At 43.4% G+C, this 23,942-nt stretch overlaps 1 protein-coding gene across 1 annotated transcript in view; it reads right to left on the bottom strand.

The window, feature by feature from the left end:
- Window positions 1-23,942, bottom strand: part of AFF3 (ALF transcription elongation factor 3) — a 420,437-nt gene that overhangs the window by 43,878 nt on the left and 352,617 nt on the right. The gene's annotated exons all lie outside the window — the stretch shown is intronic.

Below are 23,942 nucleotides of genomic sequence, written 5' to 3'. Positions count from 1 at the left end.
GTGAAGATGATTTATTTTATTTTCACCCCAGTGGAAAATGCAGTGGATGGCAGGGATTAGGAAGCAGGCCGTCAGGAAGGGCACAGTGTTCTGCTCTGAGTTTTCATGGCTTGTTGGAAGGTTCCAGAGACTGCGGGACCATCAAAGTTAAAGTCTTGCTTCCCCCATTTCCTGCTGTAGAGTTGAGCGTTGTAGTCAGTACAGGAGCTGGCATGTTGTATTAACAGTAACCTTCCTTTGAGTTCTTTACTAAAGAACTGAAGATCCCTCACTGACATGTTTCATATATTCCAGACTTTAAAATTCAATCCCAGTGCAGTGGCTTATAGGAACAGCATTTCAAATTTACACTGGATGTTTATAACTATGCTAAAATTTGCCAGAGAGTCATTACATACTCAAAGAAAACAGGAAAAGTTGATTGATGCTTTCCAATGGTAATTAATTAACCACAAAAATTCAAATAGCACACATCCACCCAAAGAGTGTTTGAACCAAAAGGAAAATTTCAGTTCTCACATAATATTCAACACCTTCAAAGTCCTTTATTAACTGAATTGAGACATACCTGAATGTGTTCTTTTGAGGTCAAGCTCTAAACCCAGAAAATGTTGGCCCCTTTTTTTTATGTCACGTCAGCAAATATCTGCTTGCCACTTCCAGTCGTGACTATAGCTTCACATCAGTGAAGGCCAGGGGATGGGGAGCTCGTTAGGGTTTATGGTCTCAAGTGAAAAGCAGCCTGGACAAGGCAAAGGACCTTTTCACCCATCCCTTGAATCTCTGACAAATGCTTCACCCAAGGATGGACTCATACGTCTTGGGTGTGGGGGTGTAGAGCAGGGTAACATTCATCGTGGCCTTGCTTCTACAAAATCCACAAGACAAGACACTACCCTGAAGGAAACATGAAAATAAAGCCCCATTTTGAACTTCAGGGTTAGGGGAAACCAGAGTTTGAACGTAACTTTTCCTAGTGGTTTCTATTTCTTCCGCCAATTTCACGGTCTGTACTGACCGTCTGACAAAGTCCTTCAGCATCAGGTAACACCTGCACCTTCACGCCTTGCCTGAGCTGCAGCCTGTCATTTGGGTCTGGTATTGCTAAGGAGTCCTGGATCTTGAGACAGAGTAGGGGAAAAGGCGATTAGGGCTCAAGGGGCTGTAAAATTTCTTTCTTCCCTTATGAATGAAAATCCAGCTTTTCTGTTGGCTGAATTGAGATGGCTACTATCAATAGGATAATAACAAACAAACAAACAAACCAAAAAAGACTATTGGATTTTGACCAAACATGAACACCTGGGATTCATGTTAATAGTTTATTCGTAGGTCCCCAAAACACTGGGGGGAAAAACACACAAAAAACAAAAAATGCAAAACAATGCATGGCCCAAAGATGTCCTTGTTAAAAGGATGGTGGGGACACAGAGGAGAGAGAGCTGTCTCCCTGCCACACTCTGGAATGACATTTGCCAAAGACTGGGAAATTAAGATGAATAAGGAGCATTTTGATTGGCTTTATATGATGTTCAATGGCTTTGATCACCAATCAGTACATTCAGTTCAAACACGGAACACGGGATGCTGGGTGTACCGGAGTTTTACGTGGACTTTTGTGAGCGGTGTGGAATCCCTTGTGGCCTGCAGCTCAAAGTGACCGCCTGTCTTTTGAAAAGTGGGAATTTCTGGGAAAATGTCCATTAAACAGTTACCATGCTGCATTCCATTAACGACTGCTGTCCTGTATGACGACTGCTGAGATGCACCAGCCTGAGGCAGAATCTCCCATCTGAATTATATTGGCAGAAAAGCCTAAAGTTTTCCTTCCTTACGCTAGGAAATTCACTTAAAATGACAGTTTTACTGGCATAACTATTATTTATTTTTAAAACAGCTGAGAGAGCCAAGAATTTAGGTTTTTCTTCATGCTTTGCTTATAAGGTTTGTGAAGCTGATGATGTCAGGATTGAATATATTCATGTTTCAATGGTCCGGGCAGAGAGAATGTAGCCAGAAACAATCCATGTCAAGGATGGGGGCAGGTTTGCCTGGAGGGACTCTGGTGGCTCCTGTTGTGGGATTAAGATGACCATCCCTACCCTCCAGGAAGGACGTTGCTCTAGTGGGTCTTTGCGTGGGTCCTGGGGGACAAGTGACCATTCTGGCTTCAGTATAATGACTGCCCCTGCGTGACTGCACTCAGTCGCTTTGCCTCTTTTGGGGCAGCTGCAGCAGCGAAGGTGGCAGAGTTAGGATGGGAGGCTGGGTGGCCATCCCTACAGATGAGTAGCAACATAGGGCGGTCTCAGCTAAGCCAGGAAGACTCAGTGGAGCCACAGAACTCAGAAGACGGAAAAAGACATACGGGAAAGACCTCATTGCAAGAAGACTTTAGGCTTTATATACGTAAAACCGCAAACTGAAAATTTTAGTGTGCCACCTGGTTGTCATGTTTACATACGAAAGATACGTATAATTAACTCAGTGGAATTTTTCCTGAAATTGATAAAATGAACTGGTTGACATGATGACATAACCTTGGGCAATTTTAAGGATACTAGTTCTTGAACCCTGTACTGGATTGAATTATGTCCCTCCAAAACTCATTGAAGACTGAATTGCGTCCCCGAAGTTTTATGTATTAGAAACTTAGCCCCCACTGTGACAGTGTTAAGAGGGTGGGAAATCCTGTTATGGTAATTGAAAGGTGGGGCTTGAAGAGATGAGTAGATTGTAGGACCATGCTGCAGTGAATGGATTAAAAATGGTGGTAGGGGCTTGGTTGTGGGGGCTTTAAAAGAAGAGGAGAGTCTGTCTTTCTCTCTGCTCCGCTATTTCACAATGTGATACCCTGCCGTCACTGTCATCACCACCAAGACTCTCAGCAGATGCATTCCCTGGACTTCAAACTTCTTAGCCTCAGAAACTGTAAGCAATAAATTTTGTTTTCTTTTAAGACACCCAGTTCTGTGTATTTCGTTATAAGCAGCAGAAACGGACTAATATAGATCCTATGCCACTTCATGAATGTGGTGCCATTGACAGCAGACAGAAAACATTACTGAGATCACAGAATAAGCTCTTTGTGTCACCAAAGCCTAGCATAGTACCAGGCCCACAACAGAAATTCATACGTGATTACTGAATACAAAAATGAATGGGAAGAAAGTACATCACTGGATTAATGAATTTAAAAAAAGAGAGAAAACCTTTCAAAAAGGTTACAATCTCTCTTTTTCCAATGAAAAAAATGTTTAAGGGGACTTCAGCACCTCTTGTGCTCTTCCAATTTTAACACTTCTTCCTTTCAGAGAATATTTCTTTAAATGTATTCTAAGTTTCATCTGCTATAATTTAAGCACAGTTCCCTCTTGGGTGGTTTGTTTACTTCTTATATTTTGATCTCACAAAATGTTTTGCTGGTTTTGTGAATGGTCAGGACCAAATACACCTTTGATTCCTTGCCAAATCCCTTCCTTTGGCTGCAATGGCACATTCCTTTCAGAATCTGGCCTGGGCTAAGTCTGAATATAGGCCATAAAAGAAAAGATCTGGAACCAAAATGACAAATCCTGGCCTTCGCAGTCAAGGGTGCTCCTGCCTGTCACGTGTAGCGTGAGGCCAGGATAAATATCCAAAGTTGTCTGCAAGCGTTTGCTGACAAGTAACTGGGAGACAGGCGCTCTGCCTGGTTGGCACTGTGTGGGTAGCTGTGAGGCACAGCACAGTGCCATACATCCACGGGCTCACCACCGGTATTGACCGAATGACAATATTTAGCTCCTTCTCACTCAACACTCTATGAGAACTCAACAAATGCTTGATTTCCAAACCATAATCAGTACCTGGCAACAGTATTCCTTTACTGATAGCATCTCTGTAGATATCAATTGATCGAAAACCATAACTGCATCATGAGATGTGGAAATGATAAAAGCTGGTTTCAGGAGGTTGGGACTGTTGGTTCTATACTGAAATGTTTTTGTTTGCTCTGCAATACCTCCAGGAACAGTTTTTCTATAAAGCGTGGCTTTTGAAGCTCTTCGTGGTCTGGCTTCAGAGCTCTAGCTTCACCTTGACGGTTCTCCCCTAAACCTCAGCCATGATACATTTGTCACCATCCTGACAGGCTGTGTCTGTGTAGAGCTCGGTGCTTTTGCACATGCTATATTCTGTGCCAGAAAGTCCTTTCTCTCTTTCTTCTTCTGGTTACTCACTCCAGAACTGAGCTGCAATGTTACCCTATTCTGCAAAGTTTTCTCCAGTTCCCTCAGGCATAATTGATGTTTCCTCCCGAGTTCTTCTAGCACATCGTCCATTTCTGTACTGTAGCCCTTACCATATTAAAGATAAGTCATCTAATTTATCCATGTAATGTATCTCCAGAGCCAGCAAGCAGTCTGGCATAAATAGATTCTCAATAAATTGTTGATTGATTGACTAAAAAAAAAAAAAAGATTCTCAAGCTAGTGTAAGTCAATGGATTTTGTTATACTATGAAATAGCCCATGAGACATTCATATCTACACATATGTATTTTTTTCTGTTGCCTTGGGAATGCCTAAGATTTCACAAAACTGATAACTTTAGAAAGCTACCATCTATGTAATAAGGCTGAAAATTGAAAACCTACATTTATTTCAGGCAAGTAGCATAAATGAGTGAAGTGTCCAAGTATAAGAAAAACAAGTGCCTAGCATGTGATGATAAATGACAGGGGACCCTTGGTTCCCAGGCGGAAGGCGCCAAACTGGAAAGGCCCATCGGGTCTGCCGCTGCCCCTCCATGCCGGCATTTCTCTGCCATGTGCAAACACACGAGAGCTCAGGATAACCGAACCTTTTGATTTTCCAGACGAAGCCCCACATCCTGATGTTCATATCAAGTCTGCTGATTCTAAAATGCTGGTACCTAATCTGGAAAGTTGTAACAATAAAAAGTTTCTTTTTACATTAGCAATGAAGCACATCTGTAGGTCAGAGGAGGCCTGTGGAGCACCGGTTTGAGACCCCTGATCTATGTCCTAAAAGACACAAAGAGACCATAACCAGGAGAAGTTTCACCAGCTCAGAGATTTGGATTGGCAGGGCCAGGGACAAATGAGTTATTAATCAAATATTGTCACTCCTTCAACCCACTTACTTTTAAAAAAAATTCTACTTGTAATAGTTACAGATTCATGGGAATTTGTAAAAAATAGTATGGAGATGTTTCACGTACCCCTCACCCAACTTCTTCCATGGTTACATGTTATGTATCTACAGTTCAACATCAAAACCAGAAAACTGAAATGGAACAACATGCATTTAGCTCCATGCCATTTTATCACATGTAGAGTCATGTAATGACCACCACGACCAAGATACAGACCTGTTCTATCACCATAAATTTCTCCCTTGTGCTACCCCTATAGAGTCACACCTACCTCTCTGCCCCACACTGTCTCTAACCCCGGCAACCACTAATCTGTTCTCCATCTCTAAAATTTTGTCATTTTGAGAATGTAGTATGTGTCCTTTTTAAAACCATATTTATTGAGAGATAATTTACATACAGTATGTACCCTTCTGAAATGGTTTTTTTTTGTCAACATAATGCCCCTAAATCCATCCAAGTTGAGTTTTTATTGCTGAGTAGTAGTCCATGATATGAATGTTTAACCATTCACCCATTGAGGGGCATTTTGGTTGTTGCCAGTTTTGTGTCATTAAAAATAAGGCTGCTATGAATATGTGTGTACAGGTTTTCGTGTGGATGTAAATGTCGAAGTGTCTAGGACAAATGCCAAGGAGGGTGATTGCTGGGTTGTATAAGTATATGTTTTGTTTTTAAAGTAACTGACAAACTATTTTATTGGTTTCTGGTTTGCATGTTTTTCAGATCTGTTGTTTGGTGCATACACACTTAGGAATGCTATGTCTTCTTGGAGGATTGAGTCTTTTATCATTATGTAATGCCCCACTCTGTCCCTGGTAATTTTCTTTGCTCTGAAATCTACTTTATCTCATACTTATATAGCCACTCTTGCTTTCTTTTCATTAGTGTTTTCATGGTATGTTTTTTCTATCCTTTTTCTTTCAACCTACCTGTGTTGTTTTATTTGAATTGAGTTTCTTGTACACAGCACATAATGGGGTTATATTTTTAAAATCTTCTCTGCTAACTAGACAAGGATGCCCACTCTCAACACTCCTATTCAACACAGTGTTGGAAGTACTAGCCACAGCAATCAGGGAAGAGAAGGAAATACAGGGCATCTAGATTGGAAAAGATGAAGTCAAACTGTCCCTGTCTGTGGATGATATGATCCTATATATTGAACAGCCTAAAGCCTCTACAAAAAACCTCCTACCATTGATAAATGATTTCAGCACAGTTGCAGGATACAAAATCAACACACAAAAATCAGTAGCATTTCTATACTCCAACAGTGAACATGCAGAAAAAGAACTCAAGAAAGCCTGCCTATTTACAATAGCTACTAAAAAAATAAAATACTTAGGAATAAAGTTAACCAAGGATGTGAAAAATCTCTGTGAAGAGAACTACAAACCACTGTTGAGAGAAATGAAAGAGGACACAGAAGATGGAAAGATAGCCCATGCTCTTGGATTGCAAGAATTAACATTGTGAAAATGTCCATATTACTCAAAAATGATCTACAGATTCAATGCAATCCCCATCAAAATTCCAATGACATTTTTCTCAGAAATGGAAAAAACTATCCGTTTATATGGAATAACAAAAGACCACACATAGCCAAAGCAATCCTGAGCAAAAATAATAAAGCTTGAGGCATAACACTACCTGACTTTAAACTACATTACAAAGCTATAATCACTAAAACAGCATAATACTAGCATAAAAACAGACACACAGATCAATGGAATAGAACAGAGAACCCAGAAGTCAACCCATACACCTACAGCCATCTGATCTTTGATGAAGGAACCAAGTATACACACTGGGGAAGAGACTGCCTCTTCAACAAATGGTGCTGGGAAAACTGGATATTAATATGTAGGAAAATGATACTAGACCTGTACTTCTCACCATACACCAAAATCAACTCAAAATGGATTAAAGAATTAAATATTCATCCTGAAACAATAACACTCCTTAAAGAAAATATAGGGGAAACGCTCCAGGAAGTAGGAGTGGGTACAGACTTCATGAATAGGATCCCAAAAGCACAGGCAAATAAAGGAAACATAAACAAATGGGATTATATCTGCTGACCTCTTTTAACTGATGAATTTAGGCCTTTCACACTGGTAATTATTGATGTGTTTAGAGCTTAAATCTGACATTTTAGTTTTTGTTTTCTGTTTGATGTTTTCTTGTTTCTGCCTTCATGTTCCTTAGAATATGTTTTAGAATTCTACTTTGATCCACTCACAATGCTTTTGGATTTATCTCTTTGTATAGATTTTGAAATTGTTTTTCTAGATGCTACCTTATATATAATTTATCATTATCTACTGTTGTCATTTTACCAGTTTGAACAAAGTATAGAAAACTTACCTCTTTAATTGTCTTAAAACATTTCTTCTATATACACTGAGAACCACATCAATGTTTCAAATTTTGCTTCAAGTGACAAACACAATTTAGAAAACCCAAGAGGAGAAGAAAAAATTACTGTATTTACCCATATTTTTATTCTTTCTATTGTTTTTCCTTTTTGATGTTTCAAGGTTCCTTCTTTTAACATTTCTTTTCTGTTTCAAGAACTTCCCTTAGCCATTCTTTTAGGGTAGGCCTGCTGGTAACAAATGCTCTTAGTTTTCTTTCATCTCAAAATGTCTTCATTTGCCCTTCATTCATAAAGAATATTTTCGTGGATATAGAATTTTGGGCTGAGAGTTCTTTTCTTTTCAGCACTTTTCTTTTTGCCACTTCTTTCTGGCCTCCATGGTTTCTGAATCCACTGTTATTCAAGTTGTTTTTGTTTCCCCACTTTTTGCCACTTCTTTCTGGCCTCCATGGTTTCTGAATCCACTGTTATTCAAGTTGTTTTTGTTTCCCCACTACATGTAAGGTGTTTATCTCTCACTGCTTTCAGGATTTTTTCCTTTGTCTTTTGTTTTCAGAAGTTTGACTATGATGTGTCTTGGTGTGTATTTCTTTGGGTTTCTCTTGTTTGGGATTTGTTCAGCTTCTTGAATCTGTGGGTTTATGTCTTTTGTAAAATTTGGTAAATTTTTAGCCATTATTACTTTTGAATACTTTCTGAATACTTTTCTAGGTCCACATCCTTTCTCCTCTCCTTCTAGGACTCTGATGATGTTAGATCTTTTGTTATAGTCTTACAAGTTCCTTAGGCTCTGTCCTTTTTTATTTTCCCAGTCTATTTTTCTCTATTGTTCATATTCGGCAATTTCTATTGCTCTATCTTGAAGTTCACTGATTCTTTCCTCTGTCTCTTCATTCTGCTGTTGCACTTATTCATTGAGTTTTTAAACTTCTGGTTATTGAATTTTTCAGTTCTAAAATTTCCATTTTCTTTTATATCTTTTTTTGTTATTGCTGAGACTCTGTATTATATTTGTTTTAAATTTATTCTTAATTGCATTTTGAAGTATTTTATGATGGGCTACTTTAAAATCCTTGTCAGATAATTATAACATCTGTGACATTTCAGCATTAGCATCTGTTGGTTGTTTTCTCATTTAAGTTGAGATATTTCAGGTTCTTGGTATGATGAGTGATTTTTTTATTATACCCTAAACATTTCTGGTACTATAAGGTTTTTCTTTTTCTTTTTTTTTGCATGGTCTGGAGATTGCCTCTTCCCCGCCCCTCACCCCCTCCCAAGAGACAGTGGGGAAAGAGCATCAGCTTTGGCCCATGAGACTTGGTGGGGATCCTGCCCCTGCCCCTTCTAGCTGTGAGACCTCAGAAAGGTACTTCTTGTCTGTGAGCCATGGCTTCCACCTCGCAGAGATGGGCAGTGTAAGGCCCACCACTCAGGGTTGTTGGGAGAGTTAAATGAGATAATATATGTCAAGCTCCTTGAAGAGTTCCTGGCACTATAAGACTTTGATTTAAAAAATCCTGTTCTAGCAGACCCCCACTAATACCATGCCAGCAGGGGGATGTAGAGGTGTACAAGAATGAAAGTCTAGGTTCCCCACTTGGCCTTTGCTCATGGAAGTGGAGCCAGTTTTTTTCATGGTGTTAGTCTGGAATAGAGTGGTTATTGTCTAAAAGTTTTCTTTTTTGCTAGTATACCCATTTCCTGGTGCTCTGGCTAGAGAGAGCTGGCTTTCCTGTGGCTTCTTTTTGTCTGTGCCTTTGCCAGGTTGCTGGCTTCTCCCGCATCTGTTCTGTACTATATGAAGCAAAAAGAAAACCCAGAGAACTCACTACCTGTCTTTCCTCAGGTCTGAAGTCCCCAGCTAATTTGCCTTCTCTCCATCTTTCAGTCTTCTTATATTTGCTTTATATATTATGTCCACGGATTTTAACTGTACTTAGCAGGAGGAATAGGGAGAAGTGCGTCAACATCTTGTCCCAGAACAGGAACCACATACTTGATATCTAGAAAGTAGAAAGGAGCCCTCTTCAATCCTTCCAGCCTCCAGCTCCAGTAAATTGTACCAAAAGCTAATGAATGAAACAACCATGAAGGTCTCTGCTACAGTCCCTGCTCACTTTATCACCCAGTCAAATTAGGCATTACTTCTGAAAGAAGTGTTTTCCAAGCTAGCCGCAGTAACGCCATTCCGCAAGGCCAAGAAATTCATAAAGGGGTGTGCGAGGTAGACTGATTTAGCTTATGCCATTTTTACTGTTTGAAAAGTGTTCTTGTTTAAAAGCCCCCCAACACCTGTGGTGAAAATTGAAGGTTAAAAATTGTGCTGTACTTAGAAAAATTTTAAGTTCTGCCTGCCTTTGCTGTTTCCCACCTATGCTGTCTCTGACTGATAACGCCAAGAGCTGTATCTGGATGTATCTAGACAACCTAAGGAAGAAACCGCCCTGTGAAAGTTTTTGCTGTCCCTAAGTGATTAACTCGCTTCTTTCAGCTTCTGTTATCAGCTTGCACTAGGCCTCCCAGAGCAGTTTCCAGGGCGCCCTTCAGCTGTTTCAAGAACTCCCACATGACCCGCGCTTTTTCCCTGGCTTTGTTTAAACCGACCAATTACCTTGCTTCTCGCTTCTGTACCCGCGCTTTTTGCTATAAAACAAGCTCAAAAACTCTGCTCGGGGCGCGCCAGTCCACCGAGAGACTGAGCCGCCCGGGTACCCGTGTATTCAATAAAACCTCTTGCTAATTGCATCCGAAGCCGTGGTCTCGTTGTTCCTTGGGAGGGTCTCTCCTGACTGAGTGATTGCCCAAATCAGGCGTCTCTCATTTGGGGGCTCGTCCGGGATCAGACCCCCACCCAGGGACCACCGACCCACCAACGGGAGGTAAGCTGGCCAGCGATCGCTCCGTGTCTCGTTTCTGTGTCTGACTCCGTAACTCTGACTGTCCCTCTGAGTGCGCGCATTTTGGTTTCAGTTTGTTCCGGGCTGATCGCTCTGGGAGCGACGTGTGAGTAGCGAACAGACGTGTTCGGGGGCTCACCGCCCGGTAATCCTGGGAGACGTCCCAGGATCAGGGGAGGACCAGGGACGCCTGGTGGACCCCTCAGGAGAGGATCATTATGTTCTGATCCCACTGCCGCGTCTAGAGAGGCGCGCTCTGCCATCTGACTCCTTCTTTTGTCTCTACGCTACTCGATCTCGCCGCCGTTTCTGGTTTCTTTTTGTTTTGTTCCTGATAGGCCTCTGTGTCGTGGTCCCTCTCTTCGAAATGGGACAAAATAACTCTACCCCTCTCTCCCTCACTCTAGATCACTGGAGGGACGTGAGAGCAAGGGCTCACAATCTGTCCGTGGAAATCAGAAAGGGAAAATGGCGGACCTTTTGTTCCTCCGAGTGGCCCACGTTCGGTGTCGGGTGGCCGCCGGAAGGAACTTTTAATGTTTCTGTTATTTCCGCAGTTAAAAGGATTGTCTTTCAGGAAATCGGGGGACACCCGGACCAAGTTCCATATATCGTGGTGTGGCAAGACCTCGCCCAGAGTCCCCCACCATGGATGCCGCCCTCCGTCAAGGTCGCTGTCGTCTCCAGTCCAGAGAGGCCATCCGCTCCTCCCCGACCCCCCATCTACCCGGCAACAGACGACTTGCTCCTTCTCTCTGAGCCCCCGCCCTATCCGGCAGCCCTGCCACCTCCTCTGGCCCCTCAGGCAGTCGGACCGGCGCCGGGCCAGGCGCCCGATATTTCCGATCCTGAGGGACCAGCCGCGGGGACCAGGAGTCGCCGTGCCCGCAGTCCGGCAGACGACTCGGGTCCTGACTCCACTGTGATTTTACCCCTCCGAGCCATAGGACCCCCAGCCGAGCCCAACGGCCTAGTCCCTCTGCAATATTGGCCTTTCTCTTCAGCAGATCTTTATAATTGGAAATCTAATCATCCTTCTTTTTCTGAAAATCCAGCAGGACTCACGGGGCTCCTTGAGTCTCTTATGTTTTCTCATCAGCCCACCTGGGACGATTGCCAACAGCTCCTACAGATTCTCTTCACCACGGAGGAACGAGAAAGGATTCTCCTTGAGGCCCGCAAGAATGTCCTGGGGGACAACGGGGCCCCTACTCAACTCGACAACCTCATTAATGAGGCCTTCCCCCTCAATCGACCTCAGTGGGACTACAACACAGCCGCAGGTAGGGAGCGTCTCCTGGTCTACCGCCGGACTCTAGTGGCAGGTCTCAAAGGGGCAGCTCGGCGCCCCACCAATTTGGCTAAGGTAAGAGAGGTCTTACAAGGACCGGCAGAACCCCCTTCGGTTTTCTTAGAACGCCTAATGGAGGCCTATAGGAGATACACTCCGTTTGAGCCCTCTTCTGAGGGGCAGCAGGCTGCAGTTGCCATGGCCTTCATCGGACAGTCAGCCCCAGATATTAAAAAAAAGTTACAGAGGCTAGAGGGGCTCCAAGATTATTCCTTGCAAGATTTAGTGAGGGAGGCAGAAAAAGTGTACCACAAAAGGGAGACAGAAGAAGAAAGACAAGAAAGAGAAAAAAAAGAGGCAGAAGAGAGAGAAAGGCGGCGCGATAAGCGCCAAGAAAAAAACTTGACTAGGATTTTGGCCGCAGTGATAAGTGAAAAAGGTTCTAGAGATAGGCAGACAGGGAATTTGAGCAACCAGGCAAGAAAGACACCTAGGGATAAAAGATCTCCTCTGGACAAAGACCAGTGCGCATACTGTAAAGAAAAGGGTCACTGGGCAAGAGAATGTCCCCGAAAGAAAAACGTCAGAGAAGCCAAAGTTCTGTCCCTAGATGACTAGGGGAGTCAAGGTTCGGACCCCCTCCCCGAACCCAGGATAACGCTGACTGTGGAGGGGACTCCCATTGAGTTCCTGGTCGATACCGGGGCTGAACATTCAGTTTTGACCCAACCCCTGGGAAGGGTAGGGTCCAGACGGACAGTCGTACAAGGAGCAACAGGGAGCAAAGTCTACCCCTGGACCACAAAGAGACTTTTAAAGGCTGGACATAAACAGGTGACCCACTCCTTTCTGGTCATACCCGAGTGCCCCGCCCCTTTGTTGGGTAGGGACCTCTTAACCAAACTAAAGGCCCAGATCCAGTTTTCTGCTGAGGGCCCACAAGTAACATGGGAAGACCGCCCTACACTGTGCCTGACCCTGAACCTAGAAGAAGAATACCGGCTACATGAAAAGCCAGGTCCCTCCTCTATCGACCCATCCTGGCTCCAACTTTTTCCCACTGTATGGGCAGAGAGGGCAGGCATGGGACTGGCCAATCAAGTCCCACCAGTGGTAGTGGAACTAAGATCAGGTGCCTCACCGGTGGCTGTTCGACAATATCCAATGAGCAAGGAAGCCCGGGAAGGTATCAGACCCCACATCCAGAGGTTCTTAGACCTAGGGGTCTTGGTGCCCTGTCAATCGCCCTGGAATACCCCTCTACTACCTGTAAAAAAGCCAGGGACCAATGACTATCGGCCAGTCCAAGACCTGAGAGAAATTAATAAAAGGGTACAGGATATTCATCCCACCGTCCCAAACCCTTACAGCCTTCTGAGTTCCCTTCCGCCCAGCCACACTTGGTATTCAGTCTTAGATCTCAAAGATGCCTTTTTCTGCCTCAAGCTACACCCCAGCAGCCAGCCGCTATTCGCGTTCGAGTGGAAAGACCCAGAAAAAGGTAACACAGGTCAGTTGACCTGGACACGGCTGCCCCAAGGGTTCAAGAACTCTCCCACTCTCTTCGACGAGGCCCTCCACCGAGATTTGGCCCCCTTTAGGGCCCTCAACCCTCAGGTAGTGCTACTCCAATATGTAGACGACCTCTTGGTGGCAGCCCCCACATATAGAGACTGCAAAGAAGGGACACAGAAGCTCCTACAGGAATTGAGTAAATTAGGGTACCGGGTATCGGCTAAAAAGGCCCAGCTCTGCCAAAGAGAGGTCACCTATCTGGGGTACCTACTCAGGGGGGGAAAAAGATGGCTGACCCCGGCCCGAAAGGCTACTGTTATGAAGATCCCCGCTCCCACGACCCCCAGACAGGTCCGTGAATTTCTGGGCACTGCAGGATTCTGCAGGCTCTGGATCCCTGGGTTTGCTTCCATAGCTGCACCCCTGTATCCCTTAACAAAGGAAAGCTTACCCTCACTGAGGTCTCAGGACACGGGTCGTGCATAGGAACGGTGCCCTCTACCCATCAGCATCTTTGCAATCAGACCCTATCCATCAACTCCTCCACGAACCATCAGTACTTGCTCCCCACCAACCATAGCTGGTGGGCCTGCAGCACCGGCCTCACCCCCTGCCTCTCCACCTCAGTTTTTAATCAGTCTAAAGATTTCTGTATCCTGATCCAGCTGGTCCCTCGCATCTATTACCATTCTGAAGAAACTTTGTTGCAGGCCTATGACGATCCTCACCCCAGGGTTAAAAGAGAGCCTGTCTCACTTACCCTAGCTGTTCTTCTGGGGTTGGGGGTCGCAGCAGGTATAGGTACTGGCGCATCCGCCCTAGTTAAAGGGCCCATAGACCTCCAACAAGGCCTAACCAGCCTCCAGACCGCCATGGATACTGACCTCCGGGTCCTCCAGGACTCAATCAGCAAGCTGGAGGACTCGCTGACTTCCCTATCGGAGGTAGTACTCCAAAATAGAAGAGGCCTTGACCTACTGTTTCTAAAAGAAGGAGGCCTCTGCGCGGCCCTAAAAGAAGAGTGCTGTTTTTATGTAGACCACTCAGGTGTGGTGCGAGACTCCATGAGAAAACTCAAAGAGAGACTAGATAAAAGACAGATGGAGCGCCAGAAAAACCAAAACTGGTATGAAGGGTGGTTCAATAGCTCCCCTTGGTTCACTACCCTCCTATCAACCCTCGCCGGGCCCCTATTGCTCCTCCTTCTGTTGCTCACCCTCGGGCCCTGCATCATCAATAGGTTAGTCCAGTTCATCAATGACAGGGTAAGTGCAGTAAAAATTCTGGTCCTTAGACAAAAGTATCAGACCCTAGACAACGAAGACAACCTCTAAATTCGCTCTAAGATTAGAGCTTCCCACAAGAGAAATGGGGGAATGAAAGAAGTGTTTTCCAAGCTAGCCGCAGTAACGCCATTCCGCAAGGCCAAGAAATTCATAAAGGGGTGTGCGAGGTAGACTGATTTAGCTTATGCCATTTTTACTGTTTGAAAAGTGTTCTTGTTTAAAAGCCCCCCAACACCTGTGGTGAAAATTGAAGGTTAAAAATTGTGCTGTACTTAGAAAAATTTTAAGTTCTGCCTGCCTTTGCTGTTTCCCACCTATGCTGTCTCTGACTGATAACGCCAAGAGCTGTATCTGGATGTATCTAGACAACCTAAGGAAGAAACCGCCCTGTGAAAGTTTTTGCTGTCCCTAAGTGATTAACTCGCTTCTTTCAGCTTCTGTTATCAGCTTGCACTAGGCCTCCCAGAGCAGTTTCCAGGGCGCCCTTCAGCTGTTTCAAGAACTCCCACATGACCCGCGCTTTTTCCCTGGCTTTGTTTAAACCGACCAATTACCTTGCTTCTCGCTTCTGTACCCGCGCTTTTTGCTATAAAACAAGCTCAAAAACTCTGCTCGGGGCGCGCCAGTCCACCGAGAGACTGAGCCGCCCGGGTACCCGTGTATTCAATAAAACCTCTTGCTAATTGCATCCGAAGCCGTGGTCTCGTTGTTCCTTGGGAGGGTCTCTCCTGACTGAGTGATTGCCCAAATCAGGCGTCTCTCACTTCATTCATTTAAAAACCACTTATTGTGGGAATTAAGCTCAGATTTTAGTGGACCAAAGCTTAAAAGAACATGTCACTAGGACGTACAAAGCCTTGTGAGAAAAATGACTCAAATAAAATGAGGCTGTAAAAATGTTAAGCGTAGAAAGGTGAGTACTTTGAATATTATGTTCAGAGTGAAAAATTCTCTCAGCAAGTGTTGACTTTGCTTTTTTCCTGGGAGAGGATGGGGTTTTGCTACAGTTTGGGTTAGACCCTCTAGGGTCACCTGGGGACCTGCGTTTGTGCATGGTGCACCTGTTCCAGCTCTCTGGGGGAAACTCTGCCTCAGCTGTATTTCTGTGTCCTTTGGTAAACAAGTTGAAGACCTAATAAAAACCCACAGGGTGCTATGTGTGTGGTCTTTCCCCACCAGTCTGCTGGCTACAAAACAGCATGATCACAATTATGTAAAAATACATATATAGAGAAAAAACACTGGAAGAAGATTATACTCAAATGCTAACTGTAGATATTTTTGGATGGTGGAATTATAAAAATCAAGTATTTTCAAACTTTTCTGTATTTTCAAATTTTTTTTAAAACCTATAGAACGTATATTACCTTTTCAAGTATACTTAATTGTGAAAGATGGTTCTATTAATGTATTTCGGCATTTAGCTTGCTAGTATTTTACGTAGGAGTTGGGGGGGGTCTATATTCACGGGGAACTTGATATATATTTATATTTATATATTTTACATACTGAGGGAGATTTTTGGCAGGGTTTGTATCATGATAGTTTTAGCTTAGAATAAATTGGATAGTGTTTCACGTTTTCATAGTGTTCTGGGAAAGTTTATACAGTATGAGAATTATCTGTCCCTTGAAAGTTTAAAAGAATTTACCACCAGTAGAACCAACTAATCCTAGAACCATGTAGAATGAAACAATTGAACTGAAAAATTCAATAACCAATACATCTTCTACAATTTATGCCTTAATTATTGCTCCTTTCTTCTTTTGCAAATTTTTTTAATTTATATTTTTCCCCCAAAAATCCTATTTAATTTATATTTTCAAGTTTATTATCTCAAAATTTATATAATATTCTCTTAAAATAAAAAAAAACAACACTGTGTCTATACCATCACCTACTTCATTCCAAATTTTGTTTTCTCTTCCCTTTTTCTTCATTATGCTTGCCAATAGTTTGTCTGTTTTATTTTATTTTCAAAGAAACAGCTCTTGGTCTATATAATCATTCTAGATGGCTTTGTTTCCTTCCACATATTTCAGGTTTATTTCATGATACTTTTACAAACTTCTTGAGTTGAAGGCTCACTTCAGCTGTTTTTATTCTCTCTTAACAATGGAAGCGTTTGGGACCATCACTGTGCCTCTGAGGACTCCTATGGTTGCAAGTGATCATCCTTACGCTGTTTTTACTTTCTCTACTTTCTGAATAGACTGTTGAAGTAGTTTTTAAATCCTGCTTTGATCAACTAGCTATTGAAAAGATTGCTTTTCAGTACAAGATGTCATTTAAGAGGGACAAACATTATCTTAGATCCAAAAACAAACAGCATATGGGGAAACTGTGACTTCAGCCTGAAGGGGAACCTGAGAGCTCTAAGATGATATGTAAAGGAGAGGAGGAGGCGCAGGCAGCACAGGGCATGTGATGGGAACTTAGGAGAGGGCTGGAAGCAGGGAATGGCCTGGGGAAGGAATTAAAGCCATAAAGAAGACTTATGCAGCACTGGATATATCCCACAGGGCCCCCAAACCTTCTGCGGGCCTCAGGGAAGGATAAAAGTCAACAGAACCTGCCACATTTAGCAGGAGAGAAATTCAGTAATATCGGAGGTCCATCAACTTGGACATAAATTACGCCTCACATTTCACTGCTGATGCTATTGTAGCATCTGGAATTCTTTAGCTATAAACCAGACAATCCAGAGATCCTCCTGACCTGCCAGTTGGGCATTTTACATAGTCCTATTATGGAATGAGAAGCTAATGTCTAAATTCTAGTTTAAGAAGAGCTTTGGGACACAAGGCTTGGTCACCAGTTTCAGACACCAGAGAGTACAGATATCACTTGTCATTCCTCGGGTTTCTACCCCTTTATGACATCAAATATCATAGGTGACAATAAGCCATTAATTCTTAACCAGCTGTCTGATGTCTGCTCTTCTAGCTTAGACGTGTGCCACGTCTTGGGGAGTCTGCTCCAACAGCGCCAAAATATTTTTGGGTTTGGGATTCCTGAGTTTACAGAATTATCTCTGACTAATGATATTTGCTAAGGAATATACATTGTTTTCTTATGAGGTCTGTTTTGGATTTATCAGCTTTTCTTTTTAGGATATAAAGAATATTCTCTTCCAGATGGACCAAGACAATGGGTTGGAGCTCTGCGTCATATTTAAAACAAAGCTTTACTTTCTGTTGCATAAAAACTCACATGTGGCCCAACCAAGGAGAAAGGCATTTCTCAAATAAAGGAAAAATACAACAATGTTCAAACACTCATTGGTTCCCAAATATTCCTGGGCTTGTTGATAGTTTTTCTCTGTTTCTAACATAATATAATATTTTATTTATTTATTTAATAATAAAGGCCCATCAGGGAACAGTCTCCACGCAGCCATTTTCTCTGGACCAGAATCTTTGAGGTGGAGACCTCTGGTCCCTCCTTCAGATGGAAGGGTTCTTGGGGATCTCTAAATTTCACTGGGAAGCAGAGAAACCGCTCCATATCTTGCTTGTATCATAGACACGACTTAAGCTGGAAGTCCTGAGGGGTGAGGGCCTGGAGGACATTGGGCCTATCCCCCTGTAGAATGCTTCTCTGAAAGCCCTGTGCTGGTCTGGCCAGGCCACCTCTGCCCCGCACAGCCACACAAGACTGGTGTGCCGCTGCCTTTCCATCCTGCCCTGGGCACTGTCTGAGACACTGTGCCAAGAAGCAGCTGTCTTCTGGTGACACAAACTTGCCACCTTTGCATTCAGGTGGGTGGTACCACTAATGACACTGAGTTGAAAGCCCTTCTTGGCCCAGGAAGCACCTCAAGCTGGGAATTCAATGTCCTTTCTTGACACCTGGGATGGCAGTTGTGATGTGCTCTGAACTCCACCATCAGAAAGTTGCGAAGAACCCCTCAGACAACTACTCTCCGGCAGAGCATGCTAAAACAGGGATTGAGGTGATGGCCGTCTGGGGGAGTGTGGGGAGCCAGGAGCTGAGTTGATTGATGGGCAGGGGTCTGTGCTAGGTGCTGGGGGTGGTTCATGCTCCAGTTGCCAGAGCGAGCTGGTCTCTCCAGATGAGCAAGCTCAGCAGTGTTTCATTGACCTGGTCACAAGATGAACACGGCCCTGTGACTTCTCCTACATGTTTGTCCCTGACCTTGTGGCTGCTGGATGTGGGCAGGGAACCTGCCCACTGGACTGCTTTTTAGCCACCTGGTCTACAATGAAATGCTGAGAGATCCTGGGCTATATAATAATTTACAGCTACTCTGAGCTTCTTTCTCACCCTGTCCTCAGGGGCTAGATCCCCAGCAACTGCTTTTAGAGGTGAAATCATGTTGAGGGAACATCTGTGAGACCTACTGCACCTGTTGAGGTCCATGCTTCAGTATAACGACCCTGGAAGAGAGAGAGTCTACTGGGAGGAGCACCTCTTATTCATTGAAGCAATTGCAACATTTTAGAGCAATAACCCATTAGAGATCCCACCACCTATGTACTTATTTATAGTTCTTAAATTTATGTATGGATATTTTCAGTTAGGGAAATTGACAGTGCCTTGAGACAGTGCAGTCCCAACTTCTGCCCTCATGGGAACTCTATAATCCGTGTGGCAATAAAAATTTACCTGAACTCATGACTACTTAAAAAAAAAAAAAAACTTCATTGAGGTATAATTTACATACTACACAATTTGCTTATTTAAAGTTCATAAATTCAATGTTTTTTAGTATATTCACAGAGTTGTGCAGCCACCACCACAATCTAATTTTAGAATATTTTTGTCCCCCTTGAAAGAAACTGTGTGTCCATTACCAGTCAATCACCGTTCCTCCCACTCCAAGTTCCCCTTGCCCGAAGCCCTAAGCAACCACTAATCTACTTTCTGTTGCTATAAATTTACCTATTCTGGACCTTTCATACAGATGGAATCACACAGTATGTGGTCTTTTGTGCCTGGCTTCTTTCTCTTAACCAGATGGTTTCAAGGGTCTCCATATTGCAGCATGTATCAGTGCTTTATTTCTTTTTGTGGTTGAATAACACTCCGTTGCATGGCTATACCACATTTTGTTTATCTATTCATCAGCTGATGGACATTGGGTTGTTTCCATTTTGGGGTCATTATAAGTAATGCTGCTATGAACATTCATGTACAAGTTTTGTGTGAACAAAGATTTTCATTTCTCTTGCAGTGAAATTGCCGGGCCCTATGGTAATTCTGTGTTTAACCTTTGGAGGATCTGCAAGACTTTTCAAAGCACGTGTGTCATTTTTATTCCCACCAGGAGTGTATGAGGGTTCTCATTTCTCCACACGCTTGTCAACACTTGTTATTTTCCATTTTTAAAATTATGGCCATCCTAGTGGCTGTGAGGTGTTGTCTCATTGTGGTTTTGATTTGCATTTCCTCGGTGACTAATGACATTAAGCATCTTTTCATGTGCTTATGAACCATTTGTATATCTTGTTTGGAGAATGTCTATTCTAATGCTTTGGCCTTTTAAAAAGTTTTATTATTGAGTTGTAATAGTTCTTTATATATTCTGAATACAAGCCCCTTATCAGATTACAATTTGTAAATATTTGGTCTGTGGGTTGTCTTTTCACTTTAGCAGAAACATTTTAAGGTTTTTTTTTTTTTTGTGACCTGTAAGGGGATTGTAACCCTTGGCTTGGTGTTGCCCTTACCGCGCTCAGCCAGTGAGCACACCAGCCATCCCTATATAGGATCCGAACCCGCGGCCTCGGTGCTCCCAGCGCCGCTGTGCTCCCAGCACCGCACTCTCTCGAGTGAGCCACGGGGCCGGCCCCATTTTAAGTTTTGATGTAGTTCAAATTAATCTATTTTTTCTTTTGTCACTTGTTGTTACATATGTTTAATAGTAATGGATGGATACTTCAATCTATATGGTTCTTTACATTTTTTCAAAGCATTTTCTTTTCAAGTCCCCCTTCTGATCCTCACAATAAACCCATGAAGAAGGAAAGACAGCTGTAGTTATGCCTGCTTTATAGAAGGCAAAGCAGAGAGGTTCAGTGACCTACTCAAGACTGCACGCCGTGTTAGTGCAGGACTCCACTAGATCTTGGGCTCCTAAACTACCCCGTGTTCTCTGTGGAGTGAAACTTTCCCAGCAAGCGGGGTAAATTGACATTCTTTCCGGCTCCAATCAAGCACAGTTAGATAATTTCCTCATGTAAGGCAGGATATGCATAGGCTTTAGAATCACACAGACTTGGACAGTTTATCTCCTCTGCTTGCTGGCTGTATGACCCTGAGGAAGTTACTTATCCTCTCTGAACAGCAGTTGCCTCATTGGTATTAAAGGGGTAATAACAGTGCCAACCTCATAGGGTTTCTAGGTGGACTGAAGGAGAAAATGTTCTTTATGTTCTTAGCACAGTGCCTAGCATATAGCAAGTGCTTAATAAACAGTTAACATTGTCCTTTAATTTTTAATAACTGTAATACTTCTTCCAATATGGTAGCCTAACCAACTATGAATTCCTCAAATTTTTCTATATTCTTAACTCACATTACCCATCTGATCATTTCACAGAATTATAAAACGTTTGTTCAGGAAGGAACCTGAAAGATCAGCTGATCCCTCTCCCCAGAAAAGAAATAGGGTGTGGTGACTCCAAGGTCACATGGCAAATAGGCCTTCTAACATGATCTCTCAGAAATCTCTGTGTCCATAAGCCTAGCTGCTTTAGTGCAAAGCTGCAGACAGTTCCGATCTTGAACAAGGTCAAAGGAAGCTCCCAAGAGAGGCTGGAAGGGCCCAGAGAGAGGGCAGCTCTGGAACCATGCTTGGCTCCTGAAAACACTCCTCCTGACCTGACCTCTGTCTGAACAAACATTTCTCTCCTGGGTTTAAAGCAAATAAAGTGAGCCTTGAATGTCAGCAGCATGTGGTTTTTCATTTGCATCTCACCAAGGAACACAAGACTTAAGGACGATGAGAGAAAGGGATTTTTATGGAAACCAAATTAAAGCATCTGAGACACAGACCTGTGGCTGTAGCAGCTCAAGCTGTGATCTTGTTAGCTGTCATAAACTAAGCTGGGTTTGTTCCTTGGATAAGGACTTTCAGGGCAAACGTGTAAAATATTATTCAGGTGTTTCTGCAGGGAGAGCTGCTCATCAGGGCCTTTTCAAAGCTCTGTAACAGAGCAGAGTCACAGACTGTGTCTGGCCACAGGGAACAGGGACCACAACTAAGATAAGTAAAAACACAATAAGGACATACATAACATAATCAGAAACCCCAAGGTGGGGCGATTCCAGGATTGGTTAATTCCAAGGCTCAGTGGCCTCATCAAGGACCCAGGCTCTTTCCATCTCTTCTCACTGCTGTCCTTGGCTTGTCTTTAGGCTGACTCTCCTCACAGTCACCACACAGAGGTGACAGTGTCCAGAGAAAGGGATATTACTGTCTGGTTTCCCTTGGTAAGCAGATCACCCCTCCTGTTTCACTGGCTTGAATTTGACCACATGCCCATGACTAAACCAGTTCCATAGTGTAAGGTAAATGCTGGACATAGACCTATTTCCCCCTCCCCATGCATACCAGAGCTTCCCCTCCCTGCTGGGAAACTACCCCCTGGTCAAGGTAGTCACCCAAGGAAAGGCACATCTCCTTTAAGACAAATGGAGAACTGTAGGAAGCAGGAGCCCTGAGTAAATTAATTAGCATGTAAATGGAGTTAGTACACTGATGTTAACTACTCTCGCGCCAGGGGGGTAACTAATAAGTTAACTTATCTACTCAGCCAGATCTCCTGTGAGCTGAGTCCGGTGAGGGTCTACACTTAAGCATGCGAATGATTTACACCTCTCCTTTGATCTGTTCACCACTGACTGTTGCAGGTACCCCGTGGCAGTGCGGATTTCTAGCTGACCAGCCGCCATCAGCACCTCCTGTTAAGTCTAATAAACCGATGTCTCTACCTTTTGCAATACTGGGTGAGTTTCTTTGCAACAGGCGAACATTACTTGGGTGCCCTTTCAGATTTGGGGCTCCCGTGATACATATAGCAAGGGAAATAAGTAACAGTGGCTTAGACCAATTAATAGTCACCCCTTAGCACTGGAGAGTGACCAATTTCCTCTCAAGAGCCTGGCCACTCGCCATAGGGTGAACTCAAAAGGAGCTCTCTTTGTAAGGAAGTGATGGCTGGCTCCTTGCACAGGCAGGTGATGGTGTCTTCCTCATACAGTAAGCCTGCTCTGTGAATGAGACCTTGGGCATGCAAGATGAGCTGAATTAGCCAGATAGCTGCTATGTGACCACCAGGTGAGCTTGATAGGTCCTCCCAGCTAAGATTAAGGGAGAGAGCCTTTCAGCCTAGGAATCCACACGCCTGGGTTCTGGTCACAGCTGTGCCAATAACTGCTGTGGGTCTCAACCTCATCTAGTAACAGCTGAGCTTGGACTAGATAATTCCTAAGGTTCCTCTCGCTTTTAATGTCCTTTGCTAAATCTGTAGTTAATTAAAAAACAACAAAAACACAACAAAACCCAATGACTCTCCTTTTAGTTACTTATCCCTAGAGATGCCCAATACTAGAATTTCTAACTAGAAGCTATACTGATGTCCATTTTAATTCTTTTCCTTTCCCCCATCAGGCTGATGAGCAGTGGGGAGGCCAGGAAAAGACCAGAGCACACTGGAGCCAGAGTCATGGATGGTGACTACCTATGGTTACTCTAGCGGACTATAACATGCTGCCTGTGTTTTCTTCCTGCATTTTCACATAGGACTACTGTGTAACACTTCAGCATATGCCAAATTCTGGCTTTACCTCTAGGAGTCTAGCTAATCACAGACATTCCATTGACAACTAAGTACTGAACCTCTGATACACCAGGGGCTGGGTTGTGGGTGAAGATTTCTTATCTTGCTGTTTATAAAGTGACTTCAAGGAATCTGCCTGCAGCCAGTTCCACCCAGAGCGCTTCTGATTTTGGTTTTAGATCTGTGAGGGCTTTTCTGCCATCAAGAATTTAAGACAACCTATGGAATGGGAGAAAATATTTGCAAACTATATATCAGACAAGGGATTAATATCCAGAATATATAAAGAACTTAAACAACTCTACAGTAAAAAACCAAATAATCCAATTAAAAAATGGGCAAAGGAAATGAATAGACAGTTTTCAAAGGAAGACATACAAATGGCCTACTGGTACAAGAAAAAATGCTCAACATCACTAGTCATCAGAGAAATGCAAATCAAAACCACATTGAGATACCATCTCACCCCAGTTAGACTGGCCATTATTTAAAAGACCAAGAATAACAACATGCTGGCAAGGATGCAGGGAAAGGGCAATTGTTCTAACTGTTGATGGGACTGTAAATTCGTGCAGCCATTATGGAAAACAGTATGGAGGTTCC

This window comes from Cynocephalus volans, chromosome 14, assembly GCF_027409185.1.
Source record: "Cynocephalus volans isolate mCynVol1 chromosome 14, mCynVol1.pri, whole genome shotgun sequence".
Lineage (NCBI taxonomy): Eukaryota > Metazoa > Chordata > Mammalia > Dermoptera > Cynocephalidae > Cynocephalus > Cynocephalus volans.
The sequence above is the reverse complement of the archived record's forward strand: the minus strand, read 5'-3'. Positions and strand labels throughout refer to the sequence as shown.